At 45.5% G+C, this 6,000-nt stretch overlaps 1 protein-coding gene across 3 annotated transcripts in view; it reads left to right on the top strand.

The window, feature by feature from the left end:
- The first annotated feature begins 646 nt into the window (after nucleotides 1–646).
- The window catches only part of FAM178B (family with sequence similarity 178 member B), a 105,392-nt gene continuing 100,038 nt past the window's right edge, over nucleotides 647–6,000 (top strand). The window contains exon 1 of one of the 3 annotated variants that reach the window (XM_025868763.2): nucleotides 647–749. The gene's annotated coding sequence lies outside the window, so the exon portion shown is untranslated. The remainder of the gene's footprint in view (nucleotides 750–6,000) is intronic. The other 2 variants (XM_073897809.1, XM_025868762.2) reach the window with 2 other exon arrangements.

Genomic DNA, 6,000 nt, shown 5'->3' with positions numbered 1-6,000 from the left:
AAATCAGTGCCCCAGATGAGTAGGATATGAGTTTTAATTGATGACGGGACGGGCTGAGGATGACGAGAAATAATGTGTGTAAATGGCCTAGCTCGGGGGCAGGCAAGGGTGGGGGCTCGACCAGTTTGTCGAGTGTGAATCTGCCAGGGCCAACATCCTCCAAAGCGCGCACACAGCCGCACACACTCACACTCAGCTACACATGTCTAGGACAAACACATCTGTTCTCAAGCAAAACGCGGTGAATAACAATCACGGACAGTGGTTATAAGCAGCGCGCTCTCAACACACAACAGGGTCAGTGTCTTTACTTGGCAAAGATCCCAAGTGGTCCGATGTTGGAGAGGCCTCCGTGGGCCAGGGTTCAAATCTTGGTGTCACCCCCTTCTGTCGGTGTGCCTTAGCAAGTGGCCCTTTCCCTCTGGGCTTCCCTGTCCTCATCAGTCTGGAAGCCCTGGTCCCCAGGTAAGGATCCGGCGACTTTACTGCACGTTAAGCGCAGGACGCAGAACAAAAGCTCAGGGAGGTGAGCCGGTGCTGGGCGTGGCCCGAGGGCCTCTGTGGCAGGGAGCACCGCCCACCCGTGGGCTTCCGGCGCTGCGCGTGGCGTGCACGTGGGGGTGCACGTGGCGGGGGCTGGGGGACGCCGGCGGCGCGCGCTCGCAGATGCTGGAACGGCTGTTACCTGCCTAGGTGCAACCTGCTGGTTGCAACGTTGGAGACACGGGAAGGCCCTGGCGGCCCTGAAGGTAGGAACCCGCTCCCCGCCCCAGCCGGGTCGTCCGTCGTTCCAGCCCCACCGTCTCGGAAGCCCGCACCTGCTTCCTTTCCCCGCCTAGCCGGCCCCCTCCTCCAGGCCTGTGCCCGGGCTTCCGCAGCCTCCCGGCCCTCTTAGCCCTGCCCTGCCCGCCCAGCTAGGACTGCAGACTGTCCCAAGGTCAGATCTGGCACAGCCGCCCGACTCCTTGTTGCGCTCTCGTGGATTTGCCGGTTCAACACGTGTGCTTGCGTGTTACTCCGACCCGGGCGCCTTGCTGGACCCAGGGCTGGCCCTCCTCTCCTGGGTGGAAGTGTCTCCAAAGCATCGTTCGCTTTGTTGGGACGGAACTGTCTTCAAACTAACTTGAGAATTGGTTTACATTTTGGTTGATTTGGTGGTTTTGTGTGTGTGTGTGTGTGTGTTTCCAGTGTTTCCCTAGGTCACAAAGGGTAGCTGCTATTTTCTTTCCAGAAAGGATCTCTGTTCCCAGCCCATGCCTAGTTTGATGGATGTGCAGTTTATAATAGTGGAGACTGTTTGACTTTTCTTTGTGGATAAAACTCATTTCATCTTTTAGATTGCGAGCTGAGGCCTCGCTAACCAGAGCCTCTGCCCTCACTAAAATTCCTTAGCTATTAAATATTTGTTTAAAAGGATGGACATAAAGCATGGTGTTAGGAGTAAGGCATCTTGAAAAAAGCAATATTCATAAAAACAGGGCTGTTGTCATAGTCTCAGTTAATCTTGGATCTTTTTTTTTTTTACATCAAGGCTCAAAGCATTTTGGATTCCATAATTATCTGACCTCATGGCTACACTTTAAGACAGGTTATTTTATTTTTCTTGTAGGGAGGAAAGCAAAAGAACAAAAAGTGGGGCAACATGTTGAAATCACGCCGTGGGGCAGTGATGGAGAGTGGGAGGGTTGCAGAGGGAGGCTGAACGTTCCAGGCTTTGGGCTTGGGTTTGCAGGATTTTGGGGTTTGCAGTGGGATGAGGTGGGCAGATGGAGTTGCAGTCCCTGGGCTGGATGGGAGAGGAGGGAGCATGGTGAGACCAGATGGCTTCACATCTTAGCCTGGAAAGGGTATGAGTGCGATGGAGGAGGAATAGGTCCTGGCTGGTTGGTGTTGGGGGCTTGGGAGGGAGAGGACAGAAGGAGAAGTGAAGTTTAGATGTTGAGTGTGTTTCCCCCATTTGACTGGGATGGCCCTCTGTTTCCTCCTGTGTTCCTTTCTCAACACCTAGCGCACAGCGCTTGGAGCATGTCAGATTAACCAGAATGATCATGTTTTATTGATTCCTGGGTGCATCTGTGTTGACATGTTAACAGCTATTGAAGTTGGGCTGTGTTGTCTTCCTCTGTGTCATTGTTCACTTGGCAGCTTTTTGTCTTCCTTGGTGGCATAGAAAGTCATGATGCTTGGGGCAGCTGGCTGGCTCAGTCATTAAAGGATGCAGCTCTTGATCTCAGGGTTGTAAGTTCGAAGCCCACATTGGGTGTAGAGATGACTTAAAAATAAAATCTTTGGGGAAAAAAAAAGTCATGATGCTCTTAAAATTGTGGCATCCCAGCTCTGATGAAGTATTATTGCCAGCTGTGGCCTTGGTCCAGCAATTGCAGGTTTCAGAGTTGGGGACTCAGGCAGAAAAGATGCCCTTTTATCAGAATGTACCCTTCTACTGTCATTCATTTCTTCTTTGAAAATGCTAATGTTTTCAAGGAACATGACAGAGGGGGTTGATAAAAACAAGAACAACAGATACAAATATGAAAAATGTATTACTCTGTGGGTTGGAGAGAGAAGTAGCTGGTGGATGTGTCTCCTTTCCTGGTAAAACTGGACCACCATATAACCACTGGTAGATGGACACCTTTGAGTGAAATGTGCTTTGCCACAGCCAGGCTTAGCCGCCCACTGGGCGGGCAGCCCTCACCCTTGAGACTGCTCATGACCAGCCAGTCTGAATACAGCTGTTGGAACTGTGGGGCCCATGCTCCACCATCCACTGGAGTCTTGGTGACCCTGAGTCTACCCCTGGCAGAAACCTCCCATTGCTGTAAGCTCTCAAGGGCAGAGGCTATATCTTACCCATCCTTGGTTCCCCAGTGCTCAGCACGATGCCTGATGTATCAGACGTGCTAAGTTGGGTCTTGCTGAGTAAAACTGTGCTGGACAAGTTGAGGCAAGTAGTCTTTCTGGTGCTTCAGTCAAAGTCTTCATCTTGCAGGGATCATGTTCTAGGTGAAGGTTTCCTTCTCAGTCCTCAATCATCTGTGCAACTGCCCTGTGAGTTACTGGTTTTGCGAGCTAACCTGCAGAGACCACATTTCTCACCCTTGGCTCGAAGGATGAGCTTTTGGGACTCCGTCCACCTGCTTATTTGTCGACTCACTTGGTGACTTTGCTTCCAGGAGCCTCACTAGTTAACCCACAGGATATTAGGATCTCTATGGATTGATTGTGCTGGGTCTGCTGCTTAAGCAGGTGAGCAGGTCCCAGCCTCCAGAAAGCTAGAAAGGTGAGTGAGAATCTCCTGGAAACAAAAGGGCAAAGTTCACCTTCTGCTTTTTCTCCAGAGAAGACACAGGCTGAACCCCAGGGGCCCTCAGGATCTGCAGGACTTGACCCCTGCTCCCCATTCTAGGTGCTCCTTCTAGAATGAGATGCTTTGAGCATGCAAAACATCTTTTCTCAGCCTGCACCAAGATGGTCTGGGGGTGGTGTGCACAGAAGTGGAGACTTGTAGGAGAATTCCTTTTCTGTCTTCTTTGGCTGACTCCCAGGCTCCCAGGGGGTGGCTGCACTTTGCTTGAGAATGCCACCACCACCAGTTTGCCAGTTTTATTTTTTTTAATCTTTCAAGGTGACTTTGGGGGTATTTTTACGGATAAATGTCTGGTGATCTTCTGGATTTCAGTTGGATTTGTGAGAAATCCTGATTATCGCTGTAAGATTTTTTGAAAAATTTGAATGTATTAAAAACAAAAACTAGTTTTCATCACTTCCATAAAAATTATTTCAGGCAAGAATCACGAACAGAATAACACTGTATGTTAACTATCCTGGAATTAAAATTTTTAAAAAGAATCATCAATGGATGGTAAAACTAGGAAATGAAAGTAGGACGAGAAACAGGATATTTACATAATCTCGAAGCATCTTCCTGTAAGACACTGATTAATAACAAAGGGAAAAACAGTGGTATTACAGTGGAGAAACCTGGCAGAAAGTGCCTTAACCGAGTGATTAAAATTAACAGCAGTAGAGACAAATCACCATCATGTGCCTTCTGATATGATGTACTGAGAACACAGCATCACATCTGTGTATTCTTGCTCCAAACACATAACCTGAATCTAATTGTGAGGAAATGTCACATAAACCCAAATGTATAGAATCTACAAAGTAACAGCCTTATACTCTTCAACAGTGTCAAGACCACACACATACATACACACACACACACACACACACTGACATGCACACGGGATAATTGATAAACCAAATATAGTGAAATGTTGACATGGGGGAATTTTGATACAGAGCATATGGACTTTTTTTGTGTTGTTTTTGCAATTTGGGGTATGTCTGAAATTATTTCAAAGAAGTAGAAAAGGTTTTCACTTTTTTTCTAATAAGAATTGTGGATGTGGGAACAATTAAAATATGTTATATGTACTTGACAGGGAGAGCTTGACAAATCTAAATGGTTTTTGTAGTATGGTAACATCAAAATTTTGTGTATCCTGGTAGACAGCCAAAAGAAATGAGTATTTATATCCTTCAAAAGACGTGTACAAGAATATTCATAGGAACTTTATTCATAATACCCTGAAATAAGAAACAATCCACATGTCCATCAGAAGGAGAGTAGATAAATAAGTTGTGATGTAGTCATATGATGGAATACTCTACAGTAATGAAAATGAATGAAGAGCTGCAACATGCAGCAGTGTGGATGAATCTCATATGCATAATGTTGAGCAAATTATAATCAGACACAAAAGAGCACCAAATATATGCTTTCATGCATATAAAGTTCAAAAACAGGCCAAATAATTGATGGTGTTACAGGCACAGTATTGTTACCTTTGGGGGTTATTGACTGAAAAAGGTATGAGAGATCCCTCTAGGGTGTGAGAGATGTTCAGTATCTTGATCTAGGTAGTACACACACACACACACACACACACACACACACACACACACACACACACATAAGTTGACCCTTAAACAACATGAGGGTTCAGTCATCAACTCCCTGCACAGTCGAAAATCTGCATTTAACTTTTGGCTCCCTAAAAACTTCGCTACTAATAGCCTTTTGTTGACTGGAAGCCTTACTGTTGACATAGACAATTGATTAATATATATTTTGTATGTTATCTGTATCACATACTGTTTTCTTGCAATGAAGTAAGCTAGAAAAAGGAAAATGTGATTAAGAAAATCACAAGGAAGAGAAAATTTATAGTACTGTACTGTATAGAAAAATCCACATCTAAGTGGACCCACGTAATTCAAGCCCATGTTTTTTCTGTTGTTTTTTTTAATATTTTATTTATTAGAGAGAGAGAGAGACAGTGAGAGAGGGAACACAAGCAGGGGGAGAGGGAGAGGGAGAAGCAGGCTTCCCATGGAGCAGGGAGACCAATGCGGGGCTCGATCCCAGAACCCTGGGATCATGACCTGAGTTGAAGGCAGAGGCTTAATGACTGAGCCACCCAGGTGCCCCATGCCCATGTTGTTTAAAAGTCAACTATATGTACATTTGTATACATGTGTATAAATTCATCAAGCTGAATAGTTAAGATTTGTGCACTTTCTCTAAGTTACACATCAATAAAAATTAAAATGTGTCTTGTGAGAGCTATAGATCCAAATGTGAATTGTAAAATAATAAAAATTCTAAAACTTGGGATGCCTGGGTGGCTGAGTCGTTAAGCGTCTGCCTTCGGCACAGGTCATGATCCCAGGGTCCTGGGATCGAGTCCCACATTGGGCTCCTTGCTCAGTGAGGAGCCTGCTTCTCCCTCTCCCTCTAGTGCTCCCCCTGCTTGTGCTCTCTCTCTCTGATAAATAAATAAATAAAAATCTTTTAAAAAAATTCTAAAAGTTGACATGAGAATATGTTCATGACTTTGGGATGGGGAAGATTTCTTAAACAGGACACAGAACACACTAATCATAGAAGAAAATGTTGATAAATTAGACTACATTGAACTTAAGACTTTT

Source organism: Callorhinus ursinus, unplaced genomic scaffold, assembly GCF_003265705.2.
Source record: "Callorhinus ursinus isolate GAN/ISIS: 27379988/994484 unplaced genomic scaffold, GSC_fseal_2.0 scaffold10, whole genome shotgun sequence".
Classification (NCBI taxonomy): domain Eukaryota; kingdom Metazoa; phylum Chordata; class Mammalia; order Carnivora; family Otariidae; genus Callorhinus; species Callorhinus ursinus.
This window is presented reverse-complemented; position numbering and strand designations above follow the sequence as displayed.